This window comes from Columba livia, chromosome 1, assembly GCF_036013475.1.
Source record: "Columba livia isolate bColLiv1 breed racing homer chromosome 1, bColLiv1.pat.W.v2, whole genome shotgun sequence".
Classification (NCBI taxonomy): domain Eukaryota; kingdom Metazoa; phylum Chordata; class Aves; order Columbiformes; family Columbidae; genus Columba; species Columba livia.
In genome coordinates, this window is record NC_088602.1 from 62946698 (window position 1) to 62962305 (window position 15608).

The following is a 15608-nucleotide window of genomic DNA, read 5'->3' on the forward strand; positions in this document are numbered from 1 at the left end:
ATCTATACATTCCAGTTTCTAGGGAAATGCCTGAAAATATGACTGGAGCACACTCTAGAGGCTCAAAATCTCAATGGCAGATAACTTCAAATTTATTCATATTTCAAATCTCATTATTTTAGAGCCCATCTCATGATTTTTTAACGCATGTTTCATTTCTGATGAAGATTTGAAGCAAGATATGTGAATACTGTGAATTTCTTTATCTGCCATTCCTCCAGAGAACCGTATTTTATTACTCTTAATCTGCTGACAGAGAGCTGGGTTTTGTGTGTTCTGCTAAGTGTCATATTTGGGTCAAAGATGGATGAAACTCTGCCAGTTCATAGAGATGCTGATATTATTTCTGGAGTGTTTTGCAGACTAGCAAAATTTGTCTTGATAGGTTTTTTTTAAATTATTGTATCCTGAAAAGGAAGATGCTGCATTTCATAAATTTATTTGGAGGATCAAGACATAAGAATACACAAATATAAAAAATTCTAAACAGGTCTGTGGATGTCATAAAGTTGTATGAAATGTATTATGCCATTTAAAAGGGTCACTAGCCTACACAGGGGCTACATGTTTTCTGCTATTTTACTTCACATAACATGATTGGGAATCTTGCATGGAGAAGAGAAAGAGCAAGCTCAATAGAAATCCTGATTTATATGTTGCTCCAAATTGTCCAAGTTTGACCATGTGTCTATCCATCTCCACTTTGCAGGTATTTCATTATCTGTCTAATATTTCCAATAAAATGTGAAGCTCCTCAAGTGTAGCAAACGGATTAGTGCATTTTTTGGACTGCTGACACTTTAGGATCATATTTAGTAATGGGTTCACGTTACTCTCTTGAAGGATGGTGCAGATAGGGCGAAACGTCCACTTGAGTGACCGAGACAACTGGATGTTGTCACTGTGTCTGAGCAGCAAGTCGTAAAATCATTCGTGCTCCTTCTAAGCTGCCAAATAGGCAGCTATCAACACTGTCAAATTTTTGTTATGATTTTCAGCTATTTATTAAACATACATGTTGCCTGCTTGGACTCTGTTGATCATATATTATTTTATGCTGACACTCTAGAGCCTCAAAGATGAATCAAACTCAGGCATCCCTGTCTGAGTGTGGAGCCCACATTCAGTAATCACAAGACCTTTCTTTTTTTAAACTGCAGTTGCTGTCTCTATTCCCGCTTCTCTGGCTGGTCATCACTTCATTACACAGAAAATACGCCCTCAGTCCTCTGTCCTACATTGGCTCTGCTGCCTGTTTGAAGGCTTTGGGGCAGAATCGGGTATAATAACCCTGAAGGTGTTTAAAAGATGGGTAAGTGAGGTTCTCAGGGACATGGTTTAGAGGTAGACTTGGCAGTGCTAGGTTAATGGTTGGACTCGATGATATTAAAGGTCTTTTCCAACCAAACAAAATTATTCTACGACTCTACAGCCTGCAGCAGCCCTCCTGGGTACAGCTTCCAGGGATGACCAGCTTCCCCACAGAGGACCCACCTGGCACACTCGTGCTGTCAAGACCCTGTTGTGCCCCAGACCTGGAGTTGTGGCCAAAGCAGCTGAGGGATGTGCTGATGCCATGTGTCCGTGCTGGGACAGGCTTTTCCAAACCATAACCTGCGACCTAACACATCCGGAACAGGTGGAGTTGTTCTTCTTTAGCTGGTAGAAAGCCTTTACCTTCTGGAAATTGTTTGAACGACTGTTTATGCCAGCAAAATACTGTGATTGTAGTTACTAATCTGTGGCAAAAAACACACAGCCGGAAGTCAGGGATAAAAGGACAGAAAAAAAATTCAAGGATAAAAAATACCCAACTGGACCAAATCCAGAAGCATTTATGCCCCTTACATGAGGTACAGCTGAGAACATGCCTGAGCCACTACATCAAAATAAGACCCCTAATAATTATTAAGGGAAAGCCATGGCAACAAAAACCAGTGAGAACAAAAAACCTAATGTTCCATGTATCTCTAGAGTAAACTGGACAACGCATCCAAGCAGATTTGTTTTCTCTAAAAGGTATAGACCACTATATAAAAAGTAAAACTTTTCATTGGAAAATGCCCCTAGAATCTGGCTTAAAAGTGGAGAAAGACAAAGTATTTTCATTAAAAAAAACCAAACAAGGACATTTTTAAAAACTTGTAGGGTTTTGTACACTTTGTACACTTTTCCATCAGACGGCAGTTTTACCAGTCTTACTGGTTAGTTTTCAAGAGCAGATCGAATACCAAGTTTTTCTCCCAACCAAACCACCTAATTTCTAGAAAATATATTTTTAAAAGGTGGCTTGGGTGTTCATTGGTATTTAATCCTTACTGGCATTCTGTATTCCTTAAAATCCTGGGCTCGGCCAACCTCTGGTTACAGAAATGGTTTTGACAGTACTAACTACTGATTTCTAATGTACTTGTAGTTAAATCCCTCTGGGAAGAAAAGCTTACATTTTCACAGTAACTACTGATAATGACAAAAGATGAGGAGGGAAAAAAAAAGACAAGGGATAAGTAAAGCACATATGAAGGAAGGAAAAAGCATCAAGCTACACAGAAGAAAATAATGTGCTATGTGACTGGAGTTAGAGAAGGAAAGATCATACCCGGGGTTTAATCCTGAGCCTTCTCTTCATTTAGTGATTTTGGTGCCTGGCACTGATGCTGGGTAAGACAGCTAAGATAGTTTATGTATTCAATATTACCTTCCAACCAAATAAAGGTAGTATATAACAGCTATAGATAAGACAGGATATTCTTAGGGAAGACATCATTCATACTTGCTTCTTTCAGTGAGTTGGCTACAACACTATGGCTTTCATATTTTCAAAGATGTTCTTGATTGTGCAGATGCAGAATAAAGGCATGGAGTGATTTCTGCTTGTGTTGTAGCCTTTATGAGCGCAAACAGTACTGCTGTACATAAAGGCTACGGAAAAGTCAACATGAAATGGGCTTGTTTCTCACATATTTTTTAAATAATATATGTTCAAATACTACTGACTGTAAGTCTTCAAAAAGATTATTCTTTTTATTAACCTTATTTTAATGCTTACAAAATCAACAGGTTTATTTGTTAGTTACATTTGGATATTTTGTGAGACCTTTATATAAACATTTTTCATTTATTACTATTTATTCGCTCCAGGTTAGCCTCCAAATACACTTATTTTTAACTGCTTGCACAGATGCCTTTGCCCATTGCTAAAATTCAGAAGGACAATTACACTACAAGAGAATCAAGAAAACCATGCGGTGGCTGTATTGCTTTGAGTTACCATTACATGTGTGTGTAAAATCAGCTTTTGTGGACTGATAAGAATCATATTTCCTGGAAAAAATTTGTATGCACACAGCAGTCTGAACTCTGTGTCTAAAGCTGGGGAGAGCCTTTCTTCACCGGGACCATCAGAGGAAGCAGAAGCCACTTCTGGCAAAGACAAATAATGAATTAACTCCCATTCATCGAGCTCATCTTACTGGTAAGGGGAGGCACTGTAAAAGGAATTACTAAGAGACAGAGCTAAGAACATCAGTGAGCTCAGCATACTATGCTTTTCAGCTTTTGTGATTTTATTAGATATAGGGATGAGGTCACCTCTTGAAATAGCTGGGAGGAAGAGAAAGAAGAAAAGATGCTGGTTGCCTAACATCATGCTGCTAAAGAAATTACGGAGCCCCTGCCTAACACCCGGAGATTCATTTTGGACTGCTTTTTTTCTGTGTCTTGAAGGATATGCTAACAAATTGGGATTCTTCTGTTTTGTTTCCCTGAAAATTCTTGAAGAGTAAATCAGAGCCATTCTTGTAAATGCAACCTCTCATCCCAGAAAATCAGAAGCAATCACTGTAATTGTTTCAATCTTTCTGGTCTTGGGTGACCAAAGAGAAACCCTGTTTTATGCCTGCATTTTAAGCCCAGAGAGATGATTATTTAGTCTGACACTCTCTGTAACACAGGTCACATCTTAAGTCATATTCATGGAGGCTCCCTTTGATAACTGGCTGCTGTCTCATCTGCTTTTTCAGTACTGAGTAATAAAATGCCTTCAGCTTATTCCTTGATACTTGGTTTTTAATGTCACGGTGAATACTATGAATTTTCATTAGCAAATATCATTACAAGGAAACATTAGCTATTTTTTTCTAAAACTCATTGATCACTAATCTTTCTAGTTCAGATTGTATTTTTGACTGTAATTTAGGCTTTGCGGATTTTTTTTATTCCTATATTTGATATATAGAAGCTTCTGTATGAAATCATTGGGCTTGAAAGGACATCAAAGTTCATCTAGTGAATCTTCCTGTTGCCAGGCAGGGACATGTGTAGATATATCACTTCTGACAGATACTTGTCTCACGTTTTCTTAGAGGTTGTGAACAATGCTGAGGTTACAGCACCTCCCTAGAAAAGCTGTAAAGATGTTTCCCAGTGTCCAATCTGAATTTGCCTTGCTGCGGTTTAAACCTGTTCTTTCTCATTTCATGCACCACAGACATGGAAAACACATTATTTCCATCTGGTTTGCAACAGCCTTTCTATGTATTTGAAAATTTGCTCCATCTTTTTGCATAGGTCATATATTTTGTGTACCGTGCTGTTGTTCCTGCTTTGCATTCTCACTTTCCCCTTGCTATTATTTATAGCTTCATTAGCACATGTATCTGTTCTTATTTATGTTCTTTCATTTTTGCCTCAAGTACTTAAAGTTAGAATGTTCACAGTGAATAACTTCTTGGTAGTGAATGATCAAAACTTGCTTTTACATTTTAGCTGGATTATTTTATTCATACTGGTAAAGACACAAGATTTATTAGGTCAGTACATTAAGAAGTTTTTGCTAAGTCAGTGGAATTTAAATAGTTTTTGCCCTTTTTTCTTTTTTAATAGTGATTTCTGTTTTCAGCTCTGCAGCCGAAAAGAGGGTGGGCATCCCTTGCATCTGCCTCTGTTTTCAGGATGTCACACTGGACAATTCTGTGCACGTGCTGTTCCTTCCAGGGAAACAGCTTTGGGCAACAGGGCCACAGATCTTGTCCCTCAGAAAGATTTAGCTTTGAATTAGCCAGACAGCCAGTGCTACCAGCTAGCAGAGAGTTTGACTAGTGTGCCCCTAGAAGGTCGCTCTTCTTGATGGTTCTGCCCTTCCATGCCCAGCTTCCAGTGGTGAAACATCTGTGGTCCATGCACGGTGGACCTGGAGCATTTCACCTTACACAATCCTGAAGGAGAACCATGGAATAACTTGGGTAAGAAGGGACCTCTGCGGGTCTCTAGTCCAACCTCTGCCTCAAAGCCAGGCTTATGCCAGGCTTTCTCTAGTCAGGTTTTAAATAACTACAGGTGTCTGGTCTGGTCTCCTCTATCTGAGATACATGGAGCAGCTCTTTCCCAGGCCGAGCAAGCCCAGCTTTCTCAGCTTTCTCTTTTGCATTGTGTCCTTCGTGCAGGCCCTGGACCAGGACTGGCTCCAGATTGTCAACAAGTCTCCAGTGCTGGGGCGCCCGGGATGGGATGCACCACTCCAGATGTAGCCCCACAAACGGGAGGAACTGTCTTACAAGAAAGAGAGGAAAAAATCACTGTCCTTCTACACTCTAACACCGAGTACTTGAGGCAGCAGAGGGTTAATAGAGCTGAAATAAAGTTCCTGTATGGATTTTAAAGTTTTATTCTTTTTTTTTTTCTCCTTTTGCTTCAGGCTGTTTCTATGAGAATGAGTAATATTTTTGCTTAGCCCCCATGCATATAACTTTTATTTAGAGCTTAGCGTCCATTTGAACTTCTCTCTCAAATAGCAGTTTTTCAGTCCTTTATGCTACCAGTGCCAAACGCTTCCTGTGTCTTTAAACAGATCGTGGTAACCAATGACCATGCTGGACATCGATCCATTTGCAGGCTTGCATTGTCTAAAGCCTTTAAAGCAATAGCTGTCTGCAGATCTTATTTTCTTCTACAATACATTTCAATATTATTAGCTGAATATTCAGATTATTTGCAGCATTCCTGCTGTCAGCGTATTAATGCCTCCCTGCCTGATTCAAAACCCGAGGCTTAATCACGCTGTGGTCGGCAAACTCATCTATGCTTTATTTTGGGAGCCCAACGGGCTGTTGCGGAGGGGCAGTTTCCGTTCCATCTGAGCACATCCTGTGCTAATGAAATACCTCAATCATGAACATATGTTACAGGAAATACAGTTGCAGCACATAGAGTTTTTTTAATTTATTCTTGGACTTATGACTGAAGTGCAGTGTCAAAGTTCATGGTCTAAAAGGGAGTATTTCTTGACAGTCATCTTATTTTTAGGTCCTTTAACTTGAAACAAGTTTTTTCTTGGCTTGAAATGGTGATCAAAATACATACAGCTGTAATTTACAGTAAACAATTCAGTGCCTTTGTTGAAGCTAAATTTGTTTATGTGAGATACTAGTGTTTACAAACCTTGTAAAAGAACCTCAAAAAGTTGAATTATTTCAAAGTTTGTTTGCTTAGTTTTTTGAGTTTTTATTTTCCTTTTGGACGAGGAAGCTGAATTACATCCAGCTTTGCAGTCCTGCAGGCATGACAAGTCATAATTTCTCTTGTGCATTTCATTATGTTATTTTGCGGCACATTATATATAAGTATAGTTCAGACAGAGCTGTACCGTTTCATAAACAGACCCCAAAAATGTGCTTTAAAATAAAGCAAATAGTCTGTCCTGTGCTTTGCTAATTAAAAGATACAAACAGACTTGTAAATAAAAACCCCTTGGGCTCAAATTTTGGGGTCCTTATTGTGTGGAATAGTAACTGCTCCTCAAACAGTCCTACTGTGTTTTTCTGTGGAGTAAAGTCCTTTTCCATGTGAATAAGACTATCCAACTTTGTCACCCAATATTTAATTAAGTTTCATTACTACTATAGAAGACCTGTTCTTACAGTTGTTTAGGCAAAGATCTCAGTGTATTTATCAGGGACTGAATAAAAATTGTGGGGTCATTTTGTAGCTGCTATAGTTTTAAGTCAAACAGGTTACAGGCTGTTTTCATGTAGTGCTTAAGTAAGTATATAAGGTGTCAGACTACTTAATTCATTATTCTCACCAATTGGAAACTCAGATACTAGCTGAAAGAGCATAGATAAAGACCTCAAGTATTGCAGAATTCATTACTCCATTATTTTCACTGTTCATTTTTTAGGTATGCAAAATTTGTAGCTCTAGTCCAAACACAATGTTACATTTACTAAATTAATAATTTGTTGCAACTTGTGTATAGAGACCAAACTTTATTTACATCAATATTCAAAACCTGGAGAGATTCAGAACAATTTTCCCTGCACATGGATTATTTCTCCATGCATTAAAATCAAGAGGAGAGAGTGAGGAAGGAAAATCCCTATAAAGTTCCCTTTGGAGTTCTCTCCATCGACTTAATTTGGGAAACATGAAACTGGGATTCAACAGAATGAGGTAAGGAGCCTGGAAAACCTACAGTCTTCCTGTACTGGTGTTTATTTCATCATTTTGCAGTTCCTCTGCACACAGCTGAGTCTCTGGATCCATTCTCTGTGCGGCAGGACAGTGTGATGGTGTGTGGTGCTGTATGACCAGTCTTCTGTACCAACGGAGAAACATCCTTCCTGGAAAGAAGATTCGGAGGGGTGCTCCCTTGCCGGAGCTGGTCAATGGTCCAGTTCCACTTTTAAGGAAATAGCAGCAGCAGACGATGTCTCTGACTTTTCATTTGCCGTTTCAGAACGTTATGAATGACAGTAAACAGCAATGTTTGCCTTTTCTCTTGAAATATTTCATGTGTGTTTGGGAGATGCTCAAAAGACTTAGTTTATGTTGGTTTGAGTACCAGGAGTGCAGTCGCACAGGCATGACAGTGGCTGATGGCATGTTTCTCCTAGCTGGTTTAGAAAACAACCCAAGCTTGAAGTTAACTTCTGAACAGCTTTAATGTCAAGAACAAGAGTTTGAAACTGCCACAGGGGAGCCGATTTGTGAAAGATCTGCTTTCTGGTGGCCCAACCTCATCTGTGCTGCATCGGCTGAATTGTCTGAGCTTGAAATCGAAGGTGGAGTAGTCCTGGTGAAAATCTGTCCCCTGTGTGTCTGCTCATTCTATACAAGTTTCTGTGATCAACCCCTCAGCCTGGGAAACTGCACCCAAGAAAATGGGGTGCCACCTTTTAAATATTATTCAGCCGCAAGTTTGACAGAGGAGATTATTCTTGTCAACAGCAGTTGCAAGCAGAAGTTGCCACAGATGAAATTGGTCTGCTATGGTTATGTCTTGTGAATAAAAGATAATATGAGATTTCATACATTATTTTGCACTGAGATTTAAGATAGAAAAAGAGCTAGAAGTGGGGTTTGGGTTTTTTTTGTCACTCTTCTGTAATGTAAAACTCCTAGTTACTTTGTGAGAATTTGCCTGAGCATGGACTTTGGTGTTTGACTTCTATATCAACTAAGTAAATAATCATATTCTCAAGAAGGACTTGACCAGTAGACACAAATGTATATACTGGAATGTAAGGGTGTTAAGCTAATTGTTACTGGTCCAGACAGTCCTGTGAGTTTGGATAGGACAAAATTATGAGAAAACAGTGTGGATTTGAATCGCAAGGACTATGCTCCATTTCAGGCTTTTTTTTTCTTTTTTTAATCACCACCCCACCATTTTTTGCAGGCTTTGTCTCATTTCCTAGTGTATATCTGGAAGGTTAAATAGCCAGCTCAAGTTATTTTGGTGGTGCTATTTCTTCCTGGTGGCATTAAGCCGTGACATTCAATCCACAGCAGCACAGCCAAGCAGCATTTGAGGATCTCTGTGTACATTAGTTATGTCAGACATCAAAGCAGGAGGCTCACATTTAGGTCTAACCCCACCCATATTATTAAATTTAAAGATGATGTCAATACTGTTGTGAGTTACGCATCAAATATAAATTGGTTACAGAACATTTCTGAATGTTAAACGACCTCAGATTGCCTCAGTTGGTGAGATTAGATGGTGAATATAATTTACATGTTGAGCAGTGGAAAAATTCTTCCTTGTACTAACAAGGATACATTAAACAATGTCTCCAGCCAGTTTCCTTCCCTTAACATCCTTTGCTTCTCAAGTTATTGTTTAATACACTTCCTAATCCTAAATTAGCTCAGGTAGTACTGATTTAGTACTGTTTGGTATTGATGTAGCAATTGCACATTTTTTTTTCTGACCGACATACATGATAAGAAGCTTTTCATTTCTGAACTGAACAATTATAGGCTTGTTCTGCTGGTGAACTGAATATGCAAATAATTATGAGAAAAATAGGCAATGCTCCCAGGAAAGCCTCTAGTTTCCAAGTCCAGTCCAATTAGTAAAGAAGGAAGCTTTCTTACACAGCTTTTATCACGGACTGTTTCACTGATCAGATAGCGATTATTAATAGAGATGGGACTGAACACTCTCTAGATTGAAAAGTAACTAGGTATAGAGTAAATTATATCAAGTACTGATTAATGTAATGCAGGTTTATAAATATCATCACATCAAGTTATCACATGTAACATGATGAAAATACATAGACATCTGCAGTGCTTTAAAGGTGCCCTAGATAATCCAAGATAAACACTTAAAAACTTACTTTGCTTAATTTAAAAGGAGATTTTAGCTTACCTATGTAGTGTCTTTCCTTATTTTGTGTAACAGATGTATCTGATCAGGAGCTGGCATATGCCTTCTGGAAACTGGCTGAAAGATGGGGCAGCAATAACTGCTGCAGAGCTGTCTTCAGAATATACTTTACATCAATACAGAAAATCTCCATTGGGGGCATAGAAAACATGGACAAAGAAAAAGGAGACAAAAATTTCAGACAATCTTCAGCCCCGGGTTCTTATGATGTTTGATAGTCCAGCTCCTGTGTTTAAAAGCAAGAATATCCCATTACTATGTGGGAAACACGAGGCTTAACACAAGGCCATGGAGTAATAAAAGCCTGACACTCTCCTTAAAACAGGCATGTTTATGCGGGGTAATAACTTAAATAATAAAGTGGGATTTCACCTGAAATGTGCCAGGAGAATATGGCATAGGAGGCCTGACCTTATAGATGGTTTGTTTGCTAAATGACGAGGTCACCTAAACTTGAGGACTCCAGAAGTGCAGCATGTCAGTGACTCCCTTATTTCTCCTTCCTAACCAGCTCTGGTGTGACTCTGTGTGTGCCCCTTGGCTTTTATGAAGTTTTAGATCTTTAGGATTCAAGGCCTCTGGAAGTCCTTGTTTGGTAAGCTGTTTGTCAAGTGCCTACTCATTTATCAGAACATACTCTGTGGTTTTATTTGGCCAAAATTAAAAGCATTGAAAGTGATAATTGCTGCAAACAAGGCTATAAAAGCTTAGGAAAAACAGGCAACACTGGGGTTCTTAAACACTGGGGGCTTGAAAAGAAAGGCAGAGGGCTGAGTCAAATAACCACTGCCATAGTCTGTCTCTGTTGGGTGGCTGCAGTTTTGATAAACAAAAAAGAGAACAGCCAGAGGTGCACAGAGACTCTGGGGCAAAGTAAAAGATTTCAGCTGCTGCTGTCTTGGTGTATCCTGTCTGACGGGGCAGTAAACAGCACCCATGCAAACCCTTCATCTAGGGAGGTGAAGCTCCAGTAAGCTAGGTAAGCCTTCAGCAGGGCTTGTGCTGGAAGAGTTAATTTAGGTTTCTTTCAAAAGGAGCACTAAGAGAACATCTTACTGCTCACTGACAGTGTCAGAAGTAAATCTGAAGTGAACCAGGGATGATACAAAGGTCTATAACCTAAATGGATATAATATAAATATGGGATCATGGGGGCTAGAAGGGTGAAGATGCTAACTGTAAGGCAGATGGTGACATTTATCGACTGTAACATTTATTGACTGTAATACTTATTGACGGATCATTAAAAGGCTTCTATTGCCTTGGCACTTCAGTACCTACTGCATAGGAAACAGAGTGAGTCAACAAATCGTAGAACTAAAAATAAAAGCTCCATCAACTCGTGGTCTGATGCAAAAATAGTTCGGAGAGCACTTGAAAGCTTGGTCAAGCCGGCAGATGTAATGCTTACCCTTAACGCTTTAGGCCAAGCTTTGCTGTATTAGGCTGAGCCTTGCTGCATGCCAGGCTGGGGCTCTGGCCGGTTGCCAGAGGGAGCAGGTTCCCAGAACCCTCCCCTGAGCGTGCCTTGCTGTCAGTACTGGCCAGTGCAAACCCCGGACCCGAAAAATAGCAAGGATGGCCCAGCAGATGGTAACACTTGCTGTGTCACAGGGACATGGTGATTTCCCATGTGAATGGGGACCAATCCAGTTTTATAGTTTTATCAAATGTAGCCAGTATGTTGACTACTCCTACAACTGTGAATGAGAATCCCCTTGTAAACCTCAACAACCAATAAATCCCACCAAATTACCTGCCCAATCCTCTTCCTCTTTACCTGAGCAAAGTGTGGCCACATCGTCATAAATACGCGCATGGGTACATTTTGTTGCTGCTGCTGCTCAGTGCATTGACCAAGAGCCTCTAGCCTCTCTGTGTTCTCCTCTCCCACCCCATGTGCTGCATTTCCATCCTCCTGTACTTCAGAAATGTCTTGAAAACTGTCTGCCTCCTGCCAAAGACTTTGGAATAAAGTGGGGGACAGGCTATTCACACCAGTAGCAGGACACTACTTCCCTCTGGTAAGCACTGCATGTTTAAAACCAAAACGGGCATAGAGCTCTGGCAAACTTTTATAGGACTGAAAAATATGAATAGAAAAGGACTGTACAAAATACACCCAAGGGTCACTCCATGTAGCTTCCAGCCCAATGGGTCTGTATCTCAGAGAAAAGGATTTTCTTCTATTAACCTAGTTTACCAAGTGAATTTTCCACAAGGCAGTGAACGAGCATCATTAGCATTCACTCTGAGTGAAAGACTGGCTTTGACTGTGGTTCTGCTTATTTGACTTCTCTCACTAAGCCTTATCCATCATGACGAATGCTTGGCCCACTTTGATTCTGGTAGGCATAAGGCAAAGTCTGCTGAGGAATGAAACCTGGGTGAAGTCCAGTCTCTGCTACTGCAGTCAAGTCATATAATCAGTTTAACGCACTCGTTATATTCCTTTCTAAAAATGGTTGGGTTATTTGCCCCACTATTTCTTAGTAGCATTGACAATTTTAATGGCTAGAAGAATCAACTATCTTTTTCTGATTTCCATCACAAATTTAGTCAGGACCTGTTTATTTCCACTTGTTCATGCGCTAGCATTGTCCTTAAGCTTAAATACCTTTTGCCTGTCTGTCTGTGATATTTACCCACTGATGTATTTATAGACAGCCCTCCTGCCCCCTTTCTCAGGCTTTGTTTCACCAGGGCAAACAAGCCAAGCTCCCGTAAGATCACTGTCAGTCTTCCAATGACTCTGTTTCAGTGTGATTTAATTTTTCTGGAACACAAGTATCCAAGTCTCTGTGCTATACTCCAAATGAGGTTTTACTAATGATTCTGTAACACTTTTTACCTTTACTCTGCCCAAAATTCTTCATCAAATACATCCTAGAATCCAGTTTGCCCTTTTTTATGAATGGTCATGTCGGTCCTCTGTAACCAGAGCTCATTGCAAAAGTTTTGGAGCTCTCTGTTTAAGAAATGTCACAGATTCATCAGCTTCAAGGGAGCTGTGACAACTTCCACCAGCTGGGGATCTGCATCTGATATTTCAGCTTGCAGGACACAGCTTTCTCTGTGGCTGGCCTGAAATAGTGGAGCTCACTGCCAACTCCCCTCCCCCAAGACCTTCCCCAGGGGAACCACTGATTTGCTTCCACCCGGTCTGCAATGTTGAAAAAGCACTTACTCCATCTCATGCTAACAAAATACAGGGGAAAATTTGGCAAATACCATCCATTCAGTATGCCTGTGTTAAAAAAAAATAAATCTGAAAATCTCAGCTCCTTTTTCTTTTTGTTTAAATTCAAAACATTTTCAATCATTTTAGCCATTTTGATTTCTAGCCATTCAATTCTTGCTCTTCATTTCTTTCTCACTCCTTATTAAACGTCAAAAAAACTTTTGAAATGGCAATTAAAATAGATTTCTTTCCGTGGAGAAAGCCTATGCAACTGCACTACTGCCTATTGTCCTCCTTAATTTCTTCCTTTCTCAGGTCTATCCTTCATCTTCTATCATCTGTGATTTAGACTAAGTCCTTTGTGGCAAGAACCTTCATTTTATAAATGTCTCTGCCTAAAGCAGAGACATTATTTGTTTCTGAAAGTATAAAGAATGTAGCAGATCAATGCCATTATCCTGAACTGCACTTAGAAGACAAAGGCAGTGTGGCTGTGGAATTGATGCTCTCAGAGCATGGAAGCAGAGATACATTTTGGGCTACCACAAACTTGTGAGAGGACTCTGTGGATATTTCCATCTAAAGATCATAGCCAGGGTAAAAGCTACAAAAGCACTAATATATAATATATATTAATGTAAGGATACAGGATATAATATATAGTAATATAAGGCTACAGAGGAGGACCATGAAGTTGGTGAAGGGTTTAGAGCGGACGCCGTATGAGAAACAGCTAAAGTCACTTGATTTGTTCAGCGTGGAGAAGAGGAGACTGAAGGGACACCTCATGGCGGCTACAGCTTCCTCACAAGGGGAGGAGGAGGCGCAGGCGCTGATCTCTTCTCTCTGGTGACCAACGACAGAACCCAAGGGAATGGCAGGAAGATGTGCCAGGGGAGATTTAGGTTGGACTTTAGGAAAAGGTTCTTCCCCCAGAGGCTGGTGGAGCACTGGAACAGGCTCCCCAGGGAGGTGTCACGTCCCCAAGCCTGACAGTGTTCAAGAAGAGACTGGACAACACCCTCAGACACATGGTGTGAACTGTGGGGTTGTCCTGTGCAGGGACAGGAGTTGGACTTGATGATCCTTGTGGGTCCTTTCAGACTCAGGACATTCAGTGATTCTAATGACTGTGATAAAGGTTGTAACGCACAGAATTGTCTTGGTTGCCCCATCAAATGAAGCAGTTGTTAACAAAAATTTTGACTGCTAAGACTAAGATAGCTAAGGATCTGTCAGCAGCCTGGACTCTGAGCTCAGAGAGCATGGTGTCAATAGGCTGCAATGATTTGAAATAAAGATGTGGTGACAGTATTTCAGCTTTTGAATAGACCTTAAAGGCATTTGCCCAGGAAGTAGAAGAGCAACTGGGCTAGAGGCTTGAGAGATTTGGAATCCATATCCAGGGCTAAATAAATCAGGGAGTTGAGCTCTAAGGTATCTCTCTCACAGATAAAAGCCCTAACCATCTCAGCATCACTGTTTTCCCTCAGACCCTGTGACGGGTGCCTGCAGCTCCCATGGAAGAAAAAGGTTTATAAACACCTTTTTCTTTGCTTTTTCTTTTTAGGACTGGTTTGGACATTTCTGCATTCAGGACACTTCATACTGTGAACTCTGTCTGAGAGGACCAAGCCTGCCTGGCCAACCAACATAGAATAATTTTGGTTGGAAAAGATCTTTAACATAATCAAGATCAACCATCACACTGCCCTGGAGCTGAGCAGCTTGATTGACAGGCTTCTCAGGACCAGAAATTTTGCATCTGCCTATTAAAAATGTGCAAGATAATGAAGTAATTGGTTCTTTGTTGGTGTTTTTTCTCCATTGCCACCTGTGCCAGTACCATGCAGCTCACGGATCTGCCTTCCAGAGTTCAGCAACACCATCTTTGGCGTATAGATTTTAACTGACACCTTCAGCTGACAGGTAGTCAATCAACAGCAAAGAGAACTGGTGATATTGAACTTGTGATAGCTGGTTTCAGTAACTGCAAAAGACTAGCTCCCCTGCAAGCCTCCAGATACTTTTGAAAGGCAGGTTTAACTAGACATGGAAATATATCTCTGAGTTTAATTCAGAAGTGTTGCTTTGTTGGGGGTGAGGATTTTTACTCAGAGGGATGTAAACCTCCCTGGGCTAAAACTACAGTGATAGTTACATACAGCACGTGAATCCCAGCACAGTGATTGATCCAGTATGACCCTTACATAGCTAATTACAGACTGTCAAGGCAATTTCTGCTCAAGCCAGACCAATATTTAATTAGCCTCCTCCCCATTGGAATCCTGACCTTGGTTTGGCACCAGGAAAACAAAGAGTCGTGTATGCGGCCAAAGCATCTCGTTGCTGCTCCAGGGGAAGGCAGATGAGATAGTAACAGCTGAAAATGAAAAATGTCAAATGAAAGTCCAAAATGAAGCAGCAGCTTTCTCTACCTCCTATTTTCTTCTTCTCCTGCTCTCCCTCTTCTACAACCTGTTGCTCAGGCTAAAAGACTAAATAAAACCTGCAGAAGTACAATTGCTATTTAGTGACTTTCAGTTAATTTATGGCATAAAATATGGGAGATATCTCTACTGGCAACTTTTTGGTCAAATTGAAAACTGGCAATTTATTCCTGCTGTTTTGTCTTTCAACTGCTTGCTAATCCATGGCAGAAATTTACCTTCTACCTCATGCCTACCTGATTTCCTTAGTAACTTCTCATAAGAATATGATAAAAGCTTGGGAAAGGCTGAAAAAGTTGTCAAC

At 40.3% G+C, this 15608-nt stretch overlaps 1 long non-coding RNA gene across 2 annotated transcripts in view; it reads left to right on the forward strand.

Moving 5' to 3' along the window:
• LOC135579144 (uncharacterized) overlaps positions 1–15308 on the forward strand; it is a 35741-nt gene extending 20433 nt beyond the window's left edge. The window contains exons 3-4 of one of the 2 annotated variants that reach the window (XR_010471661.1): positions 5445–5646; positions 7256–15308. This is a non-coding gene — a long non-coding RNA (uncharacterized LOC135579144). The remainder of the gene's footprint in view (positions 1–5444; positions 5647–7255) is intronic. The other variant, XR_010471660.1, reaches the window with a different exon arrangement.
• Positions 15309–15608: the final 300 nt, after the last annotated feature.